A 16595-nucleotide genomic window follows, 5' to 3' on the forward strand; every position below is an offset into this window, starting at 1 on the left:
CTTCCTCCTAGGGAGTGTGATGTCATGCTTGGGAGCAACAAAGGATCTCTCTAGCAGTTAAACCAACACACAACACTGTTCCCACTCCAGGCCAGCAGGGAGAGCTCTGAACCTGACTGCTGAGGAGCTGCTCTCTGTGGTCGGGAGGAGGGAAGTTAGGGCAGTCTGTGAAGGGAAGGGGAAGTGTGTGGACATGAGAAGGGGAGATGGAGGATGAGCAGAGTTGAGGCTCACTCCTAGCTGGAGCGCATGGTCCGGATTCCGGTCTCCGAGTTTGTAGGGACACTGACGGTCCTGCAGCAGAAACCGGAGGAAGTAGCAGCTGTAAATGCTCTGTTCCCACCTAAGGCTCGGAGGCCCCAGCTGCGACATGTGTGAGCCAGAAGGAAAAGGCTACGGCTGCCTGCCATACGAGAAAGTTCCAAAAGAGAGTCAACAGGGGGAACTTCAGTGAACTCAGTACTGCGAGTACCTCAGATAAGCACTAGAATGGAGGCCACACTACCTATCTGCAGAGAGAGAATTCCTAATTTGCTTCCAGGCTGACCAACTCCATCTCCATCTGTACTCTGGGTCCTGGACGGCACTTACCAACTACAGGTAAAGGAACTGCACGACTGTGTCTGTCATCTTTCTCCTGCACCTGGTGCACAGCTCTGCTACATCCTGCACTGCACACCATCTACCAACTCTTTCATCTGCCCTGCGACTACGGCCCTACCTGTGCAGGGCTTCTACATCTTAGCTGCACCACAACTTCTGTCCCAGAGAAGCGACACTACAGCGCTGGTCAATCTGATCAGAAACCACAGGTGGCGTCATGTATCATTCACCTATAAATGTTATTCACCCCTTTGCATGGACGCCCAGGGCCACGGACCGAGTCGCCACCACCGTGACACATCCCTCTGAGACACTGGCCAGGTACCGATTAACCCCAATTCCCTGGCTGGCGACCCACACTCCATGTCAGATTCATCTTGGACTGGGGAATTCACGATTTGACTTGATAACCCAGGCATGGTATGTGAGAAAGAGCTACGTGGACTAATGTGAAATGTGGCCTGCTGCATCATTCACTTTTGGTGGCGGTGAAGGACACAAGGAAAGGGGTTCTTCCTGACCAGGAGCCAGCACTTGACGACTCAGTGTTTGCATTTTTTGAAACTTCAGAAGAGGGGGGCATATTATCTGGAGTCTGTTTCGGCAATGTAAGCCAAAACCAGTTCCTGATGCTCCGGCTTTAAAAGCGGTTAACCTACTCCCAGAAAAGGTAGCCTTCCAGGCCTTCCGGAGCCAGACCATGACGCAGGCTCAACACCTCCTGCCTTAGCTGCTATTGTGCTTTTGCCACTACCAGCAGATGCACCACCACCATCAGTACCAGCTGGCCCCCCCACGCCCACATCCGCGGCCTCTTCCACCATACTTCCAAATTTTGGAGAAAATGTACCCAAAATAACATCAGATATATGGTACTGTATCAGAAGCGTACAGCTGTATACAGTCAAAGGATAATTGTAAATCTCCGTATATATTTCATGAGTCACACACAGACGCTCACAGGCTCAGTATGGATTAGACAAGAATATAAAAAGTAGAAAAAGGGTACAGTATCATCAGATAGCAGGTATATATAGTATAGTTTAAACATTCTAAATCTCTGTATATATTTCAGGAGGCAGACACAGACGCTCTCAGGCTCAGTATGGATTACAACACAATATAAAAAGCAGTAAAACGGTAATGGATCTGAAGCGTACAGCTGTATACAGTGTAGGGGTCATTGTCAATCTCAGTATTTATTTCCAGAGTCAGAAACAGACTCTCACTTGGTCAGTTTGGATTAGACCAGAATATAAAAAGCAATAAATGGGTAATGTATCACAAGCGTAGAGCTGTATACAGTGTTGGGGTAATTTTTAAATCTACATATAAATTGCAGGAGTAACCCACAGACTCTCACACGCTCAGAATGGATCACACCACAATATAAAAAGAAGATCCGCAAGAAATAATCACACATGTGGGCCAATGTTCCAGGTGTCAATGATACACTTAGAGTGGTGGATGGAGGAGGACTTTCTGGCAGAAAGGGTACAGTATCACCAGATACCAGGTATATATAGCATAGTTTAAACATTAAAAATGTACGTCTATATATCAGGAGTAGTGTTGAGCCACCCCGCTAGTGTTCGAGTTCGGTTCGTCGAACAGGAGGCAAGTTCGTCGAATGTTCATCGGACGTTCGACGAACACCGTCGAACCCCATTGAAAACAATGGCAGGCAAACACAAACACATACAAACACATACAAAACACCTTAAAAGGTGTTCCAAAGCAGACAAAATGCTCAGAAGACACAAATAACATATGGAAAACTGCAACTACATATAGAAAAGAGGTGGAGGAGTAAAAGTAGGAGGAGGAGACACAGATATAGGCATGTCATGCCCTTATAAAGTCAAGAAAGGCTGGAATAAAAATCTAAAATACAAAAAAAATTCCAAAATTCTAAAATTGAAGACGATCATATACCGCCGGACTTCCCACCATAAATTATGCCAACTGCCGATCGGGTGGCGTTATTCCCACGACCCTCCGAATAGTGTCCATGAAGGCAAAGTGTTTGGTTTACGGGGGCAGTATGGTTGCAAAGCTGAACCTTAAAGGAATGTCCAGAAGGGCACCACCACAAGGAGTGGAGCCTGCGGCTTAATTGGACTCCACACGGGCAACCTCAACCATGCCAGCCACGGAAAGGATAAACAGATTGCAAGCTTTCTCGATTCTGTTTGTGGTGGTGCATGGCAGTTTTTAGTTGTGCTAGTGATTTGTCAGCTTATTTCCGTTAATCAACGAGACTCTGGCATGCCCCCGTGGTCCGCGTCCAGCTTACTAGAGGGACATGCGAGGCTCTGGCATGCGAGATCGAGCAATAACAGGTCTGTCATGCCCTTACATGTATGGGGCTGCACGCGCGCTACACTGAAAGCACCAGCGTGTGTCGATTACAGGTGCGGATAACCCGCAGAACCCCGTTAGTGATGGGGATCTGGGATTCCAATTCTTCCCCGCGAACGAGGATTTCCCAGTAAGTGCAGGTCAACCGGAATTCCGGAATTAGGCCTAACCGGCATTCCAGAAAGAATGTGCAAAAATTAACTGTCCAAACCACAGGTGTTGTAGCTTGCTTAACAGCTGGGCTCCTCTGCTGAGTAGCACACAGTTCTTACATAAACAGGCGGCATAGCTTGGTTCACGGGTGGGAAACTCTGCTGAGTAGCAGACAGTGCTTGCATAAACAGGCGACATAGATAAGTTCATGGGTGGGCTCCTCTGCTGAGCAGTAGACACAGGTACTAGGCCCAAAGTATTGACTGGGCTAAATGGAGTTAAAAAATGGTTCTTACATAAACAGGCGGCACAGCTTGGTTCACGGGTGGGCTCCTCTACTGAGTAGCAGACAGTTACTAGGCCCAAAATATTAACAGGGCTAAATGCAGTCAAAAACTGGTTCTTTCATAAACAGGTGGCATAGCTAGGTTCACGGGTGGGCTCCTCTGCTGAGTAGCAGACAGTGCTACAAGGCCCAAAAGGATTTTCTGGAGCACACGGTGTAGCTCCTTGACAGGTGTACTACACCGCTGGCTACCAGACACCGCTACTATGCCATGAAACTGTCTATTAACATTGAAAACCATTATTAATGTGACAATAAAGTTACGTTTTTGGTGAACGAACCGTTCTCGAACGGAACCTCGAACAGCCGAATTTTAAGCAAAGTGTTCGAGTTCGACGAACGGCTCGAACACCGCCCAAAACAGCTCGAATTTGAACTTGGCAAACAGTTTGACTCGAACACCGCTCATCTCTAATCAGGAGGCATACTCAGACGGTCTCAGGCCCAGTATGGATTCGACAAGATTGTAGAATGTTGAGAAAGGGTACAGTATCACCGGATAACAGGTATATATAGCATTAAACATTAAAAATCTCTGTGTATATTTCCGGAGTCCGACAAATACACTCACAGCCTCAGTATGGATTAGACAAGAATCTAAAAAGTAGAAAAAGGGTAATGTATTCGAAGCGTACACCAGTATACACTGTTGGGGTATTTTTAAATCATCATATATATTTCAGTCTCAGTAAGACAGTCCAGACTCTCCGCAAGAGGAAATGAGATGGATACAAGTACAGACGGAAAGTCGAGTGACTGCAGAAATTTTGTAATTACTAATCACGGGAAAAACTCCCAGGAGAATTCTCAGAGGTGATGCTGACCCTCAATTACTTTGTCTGTGGAGACAGCGAAAACAGTTCTTTGTGAAGAAAGGGTTGCTGTATCGCAGTACCGTGGATACCATCACCGTTACTCATCTACATCAAATTGTGATCACAGGGAGAGATGTAGACATGGTCCTCACTGCCTATCATGATCTGTCAGGTAACATTGGAGTGCAAAAGACAGAAGCCACAGGCCGTAGGCGATTCTATTGGATTGGCATGAGAGGACACATTTAAAAATATGGACAGGAATGTCATACGTCTGTGAGTAGGAAAACTGTGAAAGCTGATGATAAACCACCACTACATCTCATTGTGAGTCGACGTCCATAACAAATGGAAGCCATTGATCATCTGAAGATAGAGCCCAGCAGGACAGGGCATAGCTACATCTTAACCATCATCTATCAGTTCACCAAATTTGTAGTGGCAGTCCCAGTGAAGGATTTAACAGCCCAGACTACACAGCGGTGGAGCAGGGAGAGGTAAGTATTGCAAGTGCTGGGGCCCTGAGCAAGCAGGGGGGGCCCACTCATGGGCGGTGGTACTGGCACAGGGCCCCTCATAGTACGCCGGTGTGTCTGACGGCGGGTGTGCACCCCCACCCTCAGAGACATTTGATTGTACTATGAGGGACCCTGTGCCAGTGCCATCGCCCAAGAGTGGGCCCACCCACCTGTCCAGGGCATCGGCACTCGCATGGGTGCGTGCGCCAGGTGGTGACCCCGACCCTGGGGGGGGAGGCAGCCCAGTTAGGGAGGGTTAAAAAATGGCATATGTTAATGTTGGACATTCAGCAGCTGCAAATGGAGGAATTGGAGAAGTCCGAGGAAGAGGAGGACAAAAGTGAGCCATTTTTTTTGGCAACCTATGTGTCAGCAGGGGAAGGTGGGACAAAATCCTTTGAAACCCACGCACGGTTCATTTTAATGAAGGTTAGATCATCAATATTTTGGGTCGACAGACGGGTCCTTTTTTCTGTCCAGATTGATCCAGCAGCACCGAAGACTCTTTCGGATAGCACAGTAGCAGCAGGGCAGGCGAGCTCCTGTAAGGCATATTGTGGAAATTCAGGCCAGGTGTCCAGTCTAGAGGCCCAATAGTCAAAGGGGAATGACCAGAGAGGGAGAACATCGATATGGGAGGAGAAGTAGTTTGTAACCACAGTTGACAACTGCTGTCTCCTGTCACTTTTAATCGATGCTGTATTAGCAGTTGTGTGAACTTTACTTGAGAAATCATTCCACAACATGGTCATGAAACCCCTGTCTCCAACGCCACTTCGGATGTGTGCACCACGAACACCTCTTCCATGTTGCCTCCTACGGCTCGTGTGGGACCATCACCGCTGCTGTGTGCTGGGAATGCCTCAAACAAACGGTTTACCAGAGTTGCATGTTTGTTAGCCAATATTAGCTCTAGGTTCTCCTGTGGCATGATGTTTTGGAATTTGCCTTTATAGCGTGGATCCAGGATGCTGGCCAACCAGTAGTCATCATCATTCATCATTTTGGCAATGCGGGGGTCCCTTTTTAGGATCTGCAAGGCATAATCTGACATGTGGGCCAATGTTCCAGTTGTCAATGATGCACTGCGAGTGCTGGGTGGAGGAGCACTTCCTGGCAAATCCACATCCCTCCAGTACAAACCCTGTACCTGACCTTGCCACGCCATCATTTTCTCTTGCCCCCTGAGAAGCATCCTCCTCCCTTAAATAATCGTCCCCATCATCCTCCTCCTCCTCCTCCTCTTCCTCCACCTCATCCAGGAGAGTTCCCTGAGCAGACAATGGCTGACTGTCATCACGGCTTCCCTCCTCCTCTTCCTCTTCCTCCTCGGCTGCAGACGCCTGCTCCTTAATTTGCGTCAAAGTTTGCATGAGCAGATGCATAAGAGGGATGCTCATGCTTATGATGGCGTCGTCTGCGCTTACCAGCCGTGTGCATTCCTCAAAACACTGAAGGACTTTACAGAGGTCTTTCAGCTTCGACCACAGCACACCAGAAAACTCCATGTCTGCCCTCAAACTGCGTGCCCATGTATCCTCCCACAAATGCATTACAGCCTGCCTCTGTTCGCACAGCCTCTGAACCATGTGCAGGGTGGAGTTCCACCTTGTTGCAACGTCGATAATTAGGCGGTGGTTGGGAAGGTGGAGCAATCGCTGCAGCTTCTGCATACGACTGGAGTGTACGGGCAACCGGCGGATGTGCGAACACAGTCTTCATATCTTATGGAGCAGGGCTGTTAACTCCGGATAATTATTGAGGAAGCACTGCACCACCAGATTCAAGGTGTGAGCCAGTCAAGGTATGTGTCTGAGTTTTGAAAGGGCTATGGCTGCCACAAAATTCCGGCCGTTATCACTAACTACCTTGCCTGCCTCTAGATGTAGACTGCCCAGCCATGACTCAGTTTGTTGCTGCAAGTAGTCGACCAGTACCTCCGCGGTGTGTCTGTTGTCGCCCAAACACATCATCTTCAGCACTGCCTGATGACGCTTACCACTAGCTGTTCGATAGTGGGACACCTCGTGTGCAACACTGGCAGCTGCGGATGGAGTGCTCGTGCGACTGCGCTCTGTGGAAGAGCTTTTGCTTCTGGAGGAGGAGGAGGGTCGAATGCCTACAGCCAACTGTTTCCTATACCATGGGCTAGGCAGCACTGTCCCAACGCCGCTGTCCCCTGTGGACCCTGCATCCACCACATTAACCCAGTGCGCAGTGATGGACACGTAACGGCCCTGGCCATGCCGACTGGACCATGCATCTGTTGTGAGGTGCACCTTTCCACTCACTGATTGCTTGAGTGCATGGACAGTGCGGTCTTTCACATGCAGGTGGAGGGCTGGAATGGCTTTTCGAGAAAAGAAGTGCCTACTGGGTAGGTCATAGCATGGTACTGCATAGGCCATGAGCTCGCGGAAAGTTTCGCTTTCAACCAACCAGTAGGGCATCATCTCTAACGAGATTAGTTTGGCAATGTGGGCGTTCAAACACAGTGTACGCGGATAAGAGGATGAGTACTTTCTTGTCCTACTCAGAGTCTCTGGTAGGGTGAGCTGGACTTGAGAGCTGCATATGCTGGAACTAGCGGTGGACATGGCGGACTGAGAGATGGTTGGTGATGGTGATGGTGTTGGTGGTCTTGCTGATGGCCTAGATTCAGTCTTTCGTAGCAATAACATTGTGATTCCCTGACTGCTTTGGCCTTGCGACGACACCTCAACATTTGCTGCTGGTGGTGTGCTAACCCGTGGGCTTACAGTGGGGGAGGCGATGTAGCGTTGCTGACTACCTTCATTCGGAGCAGGTGCACATGTGGTACGCGAGGTTTGGTAGTCCATCCACGCTTGCAAGTATGTGGCGCCCTGAGGGTTCAGTCACCACAGAGGTACTGCACCTCCTCCTGAGGTCTGGTACCCCACCGTTCAGGTAAGGTGGAAACCCCTGACCACGCTCCAACACCTGCAACCCACACAACACAGTAGTGTAGCAAAGCAACCTTTGGTGGCTCCCTGCTTGGAACACGAAGCGTGCTGGGAGGCGGGTGGAGTTTAGTTTGCACTAAAAGAGCGGGAAGAGGATAGGATATAGGGAGTTAGTCACAGGAGTCTGACGAGGTCGGACCTGTGTAAGGAGATCCCCTGAGAGGGATGAAGGAGGGAAAGTGCTGCAGCCGACCTCAGTGATCTGGGTCCGCTGGCACAGGAAAGGAACACTGAAAGAAAGCCTGACTCTCCATAAGAAGGAAAGGATTAGTACGGAACGTGAGGAGAAGAAGAGAACAGAGGATTGAGAGTTAGAGGGGAACCCCAATCAAGTTCTAGGTGCAAGGCCGGAGTCCAGTCCCTGAGGTTGTTTGGATACTTATGGTCCCGCAACAGACACCGGAGGAATAGAAGTTTGTCATCACTTTATTCCCACACAAGACTTGGGGGCACAACAGCAACGAGATAGAGAGCCGGGACTTAGAAGCAGAGAGTCCCCGAAGCAGGCTACAGCTGTCTGCCGTACAAGTATAGTTCATAGGAACATCGGACACGAGGAACTCCAGTGTAACTCAATGCTAGGAGTACTTCACTTAAAGGCGCTAAGATTGAGACGTTCAGAAAAGGCACATAAGTTGGAGGAGTGTTGGAAAGGTGTGCTTCATCTTGCCTGAAGGTTGGCTGGGCTCCTGACCCAGAGGACATGGCACCGATGTGGGCTCTTGAGCCACCACAGACTGCGAGTAAAGTTTTGGAACTACATGCCCTGGTGTCCGTCACTTATTCCTGCGTCAATCTGCCCAGCCCTGCTACATCCCTTGCGCCCGACACTACACCATCTAAGTGTTGCTATATCCACTCTGCCCTGGGACTACAGCCCTGCCTGTGGAGGGCTATACCATCACTGCTGCACCACACCATCTGTCCCAGAGGAACTGTCTGCAGCGTCGGCTTAACATCTACATTGCCGAACACCACAGGTGGCGTCACGACTTACACATTCACACCGAACATTTACAATGGGCACCCAGGGCCACGGACTGGGTCACCGCTACTGTGACACTTCCCTGTGAGATACCGGCCCGGTACCAAGTACCCCACAGCCCTGGGTGTGAGGGTGACCCAAGTGCATGGTGGTTAAATGTCTAAGCATGCAACTGGTATTCAAATTTCTCAGATTTTTCCCTCGGCTAAAGGTCGTTGCGCACTTCTTACAGATAACTTTTGCCTGATCATTAGGATTTTGTTCAAAAAAGTGCCACACTGCACTCTTCCTACTGTGGAAGACATTTTGAGACCTTGCACGCTGTGCTAATTTGACCGACTGGCCAAGCTGTCCTGCAACTCTTTTGGTTTTTGTAACCCGTTTTTGGACTGCTACGGGCCTGCCAGATAACAGCTGTTGCGATGTCGATGCCTGCTGCGGATCCTCCTCCTCCTCTTCTGAGCTATTGGCAGCGGCACCGTCTTCCCCCAATGGATGCCAATCTGGGTCAACAACTGGGTAATCCATCACCTCCTCTTCAATTTCATGTGCACCTTCCTCTGTGTCACCGTGTAAGGTGGTATAGTATACGAGAAGGGGCACCTGAGTTTCATCAGGGTCAGATTCTGGCTCAGTACACTGCGAGGACAATGTGAATGTACCAGCAGAAAAATCTAGCAGTGGCTGTGCATCAGTGCACTCCATGTCAGATTCATCTTGGACTGGGGAATTCACGATTTGACTTGATAACCCAGGCATGGTATGTGAAAAGAGCTCCATGGAGTAATCTGTAGTGTGGCCTGCCGCATCCTTCACTTTTGGTAGGGGTGAAGGACAAAAGGAAAGGTGTTGTTCCTGACCAGGAGCCTCCACTGACGGCTCAGTGCTTTTATTTTTTGAAACTTCAGAAGAGGAGGCGATAGAGCTGGAGGCTGTGTCAGCAATGTAAGCCAAAACTTGTTCCTGAAGCTCTGGCTTTAAAAGCGGTTTACCTACTCCCAGAAAAGGGAGCCTTCGAGGCCTTGTGAAGCCAGATGATGACGCAGGCTCAACACCTCCTGCCTTAGGTGCTATTGTGCTTTTGCCACTACCAGCAGATGCACCACCACCACCATCAGTACCAGCTGGCAACCCCTGCCCACGTTCAAGGCCTCTTCCGCCATTTTTGGGAAAATGTACCCAAAATACCACCAGCTATATGGTACTGTAAAACAAGGTACAAGGTGTATATAGTATTGGGGAGAATTTGAATCTCCATAGAGATTTTAGGAGGCTGAACAATTGTCTCAGGCCCACTATAGATTACACCTCAATTTAACAGGCTCAAATTGGCTGGTGTATGACAAAGTACAAGGTGTATATAGTATTGGGGAGAATTTGAATCTCCCTAGAGATCTTAGAAGGCAGAACTATTATCTCAGGCCCACTATAGATTACACCTCAATTTAACAGGCTGAAATTGGCTGGTGTATGACAAAGTACAAGGTGTATATAGTATTGGGGAGAATTTGAATCTCCCTAGAGATTTTAGGAGGCAGAACTATTATGTCAGGCCCACTATAGATCACACCTCAATTTAACAGGCTGAAATTGGCTGGTGTATGACAAAGTACAAGGTGTATATAGTACTAGCTGAAGAGCCCTGCGCTGCCTGGGCATAGTAACTAACTGTGGTTAGTTATAGCAAATCATAATTATCCTCCTTCCCATAGTCCAGTGCCCATATACCCATCATACATATCCACGATCCCATAGGCCCGTGCCCATATACCCATCACACATCCTCCATCCCATAGTCCCATGCCCATATACCCATCACACATCCTCCATCCCATAGTCCCATGCCCATATACCCATCATACATATTCGCCAACCCATAGTCGAGTGCCCATATACCCATCACAGATCCTTCATCTCATAGTCCCATGCCCATATACCCATCATACATATCCTCCAACCCATAGTCCCGTGCCCATATACCCATCATACATATCCGCCATCCCATAGTCCCGTGCCCATATACCCGTCATACATATCCTCCATCCCATAGTCCAGTGCCCATATACCCATCACTAGAGTTGAGCGACTTTTGCTTTTTTAGGGTCGCGTTTCGTTTCGTGAAACCCGACTTTTCCAAAAGTCGGGTCGAGCAAGATCGTCCGATTATAGGGAAAAGTCGGGGTCGTCCCGAAACACGAAACCCAATGTAAGTCAATGGGGAATAAAAGTCGGCAGTGAGAGGAGGACAGGAAACACACCTACAGTGCCCATTTGAATGCCAAAAGCATCAATTCTTCTTACTTAAGCTTGTCAACCTTAATTAACTTCATAATACAAGTTACGCACTGAAAAATGGGGGTTATTTGGCTAAATTTGTGGGGGGGGGAGGGCTGGCTGCAGGTTTTCATGTGCCCTGGGCGAAAGAGCGCCCCTTTAACACATACCACAACTCATCATGCTCCGATACGGCAGAGAAATAGCGGTATAGTACAATGAAAAATACCTCACTTTTTACATCTCATGACGAGGCCCATCTATTTCTCCATACAAAATCATTGGTCCCATATAATGTTTGAAACAGTATATGATGAGCTCCACATAATGCTACAGTATATGGTGGTCCCCATGGATGAAGCTCCACTGTCTTATGGGCACAAATAATGCTCCAAACATAATGGGCCCCATTTCTACTGCTCTAGTGTATAATGGGCCCTGTAAATGCTGCTCCAGTGTCTGATGTCCACCTTTGGAATGTTCCAGTGTATGGTGGGCCCCATCTATCATTCTCCAGAGTATAGTGCTCCCCAAAAATTGCTGTCCCAAAATAGAAAACAATCAAATAAGTCTCCTCGCTAGGGAATCCCTGTACTTGTCTGGACAGGTGCTGTAGCTTGCTTAACAGCTCGCCAGCCGTTCTCACGCCCAGTATGGATTGCACGTGATTGCACAAAGGTTAGAAGGGGTACCGTATCCCCGGATAACATGTATGGATAGCGTACACATTCAAAATATATGTCTATACAGCATGAGGCAGGCTCAGACGGTGTTAGGCCCAGTATGGATTGCACGTCATTGCACAAAGGTTAGAAGGGGTACTGTATCCCCGGATAACATGTATGGATAGCGTACACATTCAAAATATATGTCTATACAGCATGAGGCAGGCTCAGACGGTGTTAGGCCCAGTATGGATTGCACGTCATTGCACAAAGGTTAGAAGGGGTACCGTATCCCCGGATAACATGTATGGATAGCGTACACATTCAAAATATATGTCTATACAGCATGAGGCAGGCTCAGACGGTGTTAGGCCCAGTATGGATTGCACGTCATTGCACAAAGGTTAGAAGGGGTACCGTATCCCCGGATAACATGTATGGATAGCGTACACATTCAAAATATATGTCTATACAGCATGAGGCAGGCTCAGACGGTGTTAGGCCCAGTATGGATTGCACGTCATTGCACAAAGGTTAGAAGGGGTACCGTATCCCCGGATAACATGTATGGATAGCGTACACATTCAAAATATATGTCTATACAGCATGAGGCAGGCTCAGACGGTGTTAGGCCCAGTATGGATTGCACGTCATTGCACAAAGGTTAGAAGGGGTACCGTATCCCCGGATAACATGTATGGATAGCGTACACATTCAAAATATATGTCTATACAGCATGAGGCAGGCTCAGACGGTGTTAGGCCCAGTATGGATTGCACGTCATTGCACAAAGGTTAGAAGGGGTACCGTATCCCCGGATAACATGTATGGATAGCGTACACATTCAAAATATATGTCTATACAGCATGAGGCAGGCTCAGACGGTGTTAGGCCCAGAATGGATTGCACGTCATTGCACAAAGGTTAGAAGGGGTACCGTATCCCCGGATAACATGTATGGATAGCGTACACATTCAAAATATATGTCTATACAGCATGAGGCAGGCTCAGACGGTGTTAGGCCCAGTATGGATTGCACGTCATTGCACAAAGGTTAGAAGGGGTACCGTATCCCCGGATAACATGTATGGATAGCGTACACATTCAAAATATATGTCTATGCAGCATGAGGCAGGCTCAGACGGTGTTAGGCCCAGTATGGATTGCACGTCATTGCACAAAGGTTAGAAGGGGTACCGTATCCCCGGATAACATGTATGGATAGCGTACACATTCAAAATATATGTCTATACAGCATGAGGCAGGCTCAGACGGTGTTAGGCCCAGTATGGATTGCACGTCATTCCACAAAGGTTAGAAGGGGTACCGTATCCCCGGATAACATGTATGGATAGCGTACACATTCAAAATATATGTCTATACAGCATGAGGCAGGCTCAGACGGTGTTAGGCCCAGTATGGATTGCACGTCATTGCACAAAGGTTAGAAGGGGTACCGTATCCCCGGATAACATGTATGGATAGCGTACACATTCAAAATATATGTCTATACAGCATGAGGCAGGCTCAGACGGTGTTAGGCCCAGTATGGATTGCACGTCATTGCACAAAGGTTAGAAGGGGTACCGTATCCCCGGATAACATGTATGGATAGCGTACACATTCAAAATATATGTCTATACAGCATGAGGCAGGCTCAGACGGTGTTAGGCCCAGTATGGATTGCACGTCATTGCACAAAGGTTAGAAGGGGTACCGTATCCCGGATAACATGTATGGATAGCGTACACATTCAAAATATATGTCTATACAGCATGAGGCAGGCTCAGACGGTGTTAGGCCCAGTATGGATTGCACGTCATTGCACAAAGGTTAGAAGGGGTACCGTATCCCCGGATAACATGTATGGATAGCGTACACATTCAAAATATATGTCTATACAGCATGAGGCAGGCTCAGACGGTGTTAGGCCCAGTATGGATTGCACGTCATTGCACAAAGGTTAGAAGGGGTACCGTATCCCCGGATAACATGTATGGATAGCGTACACATTCAAAATATATGTCTATACAGCATGAGGCAGGCTCAGACGGTGTTAGGCCCAGTATGGATTGCACGTCATTGCACAAAGGTTAGAAGGGGTACCGTATCCCCGGATAACATGTATGGATAGCGTACACATTCAAAATATATGTCTATACAGCATGAGGCAGGCTCAGACGGTGTTAGGCCCAGTATGGATTGCACGTCATTGCACAAAGGTTAGAAGGGGTACCGTATCCCCGGATAACATGTATGGATAGCGTACACATTCAAAATATATGTCTATACAGCATGAGGCAGGCTCAGACGGTGTTAGGCCCAGTATGGATTGCACGTCATTGCACAAAGGTTAGAAGGGGTACCATATCCCCGGATAACATGTATGGATAGCGTACACATTCAGAATATATGTCTATACAGCATGAGGCAGGCTCAGACGGTGTTAGGCCCAGTATGGATTGCACGTCATTGCACAAAGGTTAGAAGGGGTACCGTATCCCCGGATAACATGTATGGATAGCGTACACATTCAAAATATATGTCTATACAGCATGAGGCAGTCTCAGACGGTGTTAGGCCCAGTATGGATTGCACGTCATTGCACAAAGGTTAGAAGGGGTACCGTATCCCCGGATAACATGTATGGATAGCGTACACATTCAAAATATATGTCTATACAGCATGAGGCAGGCTCAGACGGTGTTAGGCCCAGTATGGATTGCACGTCATTGCACAAAGGTTAGAAGGGGTACCGTATCCCCGGATAACATGTATGGATAGCATACACATTCAAAATATATGTCTATACAGCATGAGGCAGGCTCAGACGGTGTTAGGCCCAGTATGGATTGCACGTCATTGCACAAAGGTTAGAAAGGGTACCGTATCCCCGGATAACATGTATGGATAGCGTACACATTCAAAATATATGTCTATACATCAGGAGGCAGGCTCAGACGGTGTCAGGCACAGTATGGATTTGACGGCCCAGATTACACAGCGGAGGAGCAGGGAGAGGTAAAGATTGCAAATGCTGGGGCCCTGGCCAAGCAAGGGGGGCCCACTCGTGGGCGTCGGTACTGGCACTGGGCCCCTCATAGTACAGCGGTGTGTCTGACGGCGGGTGTGCACCACCACCGTCAGAGACACTTGATTGCACTATGAGGGACCCTGTGCCAGTGCCCGCGCCCAAGAGTCGGCCTACCCACCTGTCCAGGGCAACGGCACTCGCACGGTGTCGTGCGCTAGGTGGTGACCCCGGCCATGGGGGGGGAGGCAGCACAGTTAGGGAGTTTTAGAAAGTGGCATATGTTGATGTTGGACATTCAACTGATGCAAAAGGCGAAATAGGTGAAGTACCAGGAAGAGGTGGACCAAAGCAAGCCATTTTTCTGTCACCCTATGTGTCATCAGGGGAAGGTGGGACAAAATCCTTGGAAACCCATGCGTGGTTCATTTTAATGAAGGTTAGATCATCCACATTTTGGGTTGACAGACGGGTCCTTTTTTCTGTCAGGATTGATCCAGCTGCACTGAAGACTCTTTCCGATAGCACACTTGCAGCTGGGCAAGCGAGCTCCTGTAAGGCATATTGGGCCAATTCAGGCCAGGTGTCCAGTTTAGCGGCCCAATAGTCAAAGGGGAATGACCTGTGTGGGAGAACATCGATATGGGAGGAAAAGTAGTTTGTAACCATAGTTGACAACTGCTGTCTCCTGTCACTTTCCATCGATGCAGTATTACCAGTTGTGTGAGCGGTATTTGAAAAATCAGTCCACAACATTGTCATGAAACCCCTGTCTCCAACGCCACTTCTGCTGTGTGCACCACGAACACCTCTGCCAAGCTGCCCCCGGCCCGTACGGCTCGTGTGAGAACCATCACCGCTGCTGTGTGCTGGGAATGCCTCAAGCAACCGATTTACCAGAGTTGCTTGTTTATTAGCCAATATTAGGTCAAGGTTCTCCTGTGGCATGATGTTTTGTAATTTGCCTTTATAGCGTGGATCCAGGATGCTGGCCAACCAGTAGTCGTCATCGTTCATCATTTTGGCAATGCGGGGGTCCCTTTTTAGGATCCTCAAGGCATAATCTGACATGTGGGCCAATGTTCCCGGTGTCAATGATGCACTGCGAGTGCTGGGTGGAGGAGCACTTTCTGGCAAATCCACATCCCTCCAGTCACGCACAAACCCTGTACCAGACCTTGCCACGCCAACATTTTCACTTGCCCCACGAGATGCATCCTCCTCCCCTAAGTAATCATCCCCATCATCCTCCTCCTCCTCTTCTTCCTCCACCTCGTCCAGGAGAGGTCCCTGAGCAGACAATGGCTGAATGTCATCAAGGATTCCCTCCTCCTCTTCCTCCTCATCAACATTGGCTGCAGACGCCTGCTCCTTAAGGTGCGTCAAAGTTTGCATGAGCAGACGCATAAGTGGGATGCTCATGCTTAGGATGGCGTCGTCTGCGCTTACCAGCCGTGTGCATTCCTCAAAACACTGAAGGACTTTACAAAGGTCTTTCAGCTTCGACCACTGCACGCCTGTCAACTCCATGTCTGCTCTCAAAGTGCCTGGCCGTGTATCCTCCCACAAATGTATTATGGCCTGCCTCTGCTCGCACAGCCGCTCCACCATGTGCAGGGTGGAGTTCCACCATGTTGCAATGTCGATAATGAGGCGGTGGTTGGGAAGGTGGAGCAATCGCTGCAGCTTCTGCATACGAACGGAGTGTACAGGCGACCGGCGGATGTGCGCGCACAGTCTTCGCACCTTCTGGAGCAGGGCTGTTAACTCCGGATAATTTTTGAGGAAGCACTGCACCACCAGGTTCAAGATGTGAGCCAAGCAAGGTATGTGGCTGAGTTTTGAAAGGGCTATGGCTGC

This window comes from Dendrobates tinctorius, unplaced genomic scaffold (assembly GCF_039654945.1).
Source record: "Dendrobates tinctorius isolate UK_male_01 unplaced genomic scaffold, ASM3965494v1 ptg000114l, whole genome shotgun sequence".
Lineage (NCBI taxonomy): Eukaryota > Metazoa > Chordata > Amphibia > Anura > Dendrobatidae > Dendrobates > Dendrobates tinctorius.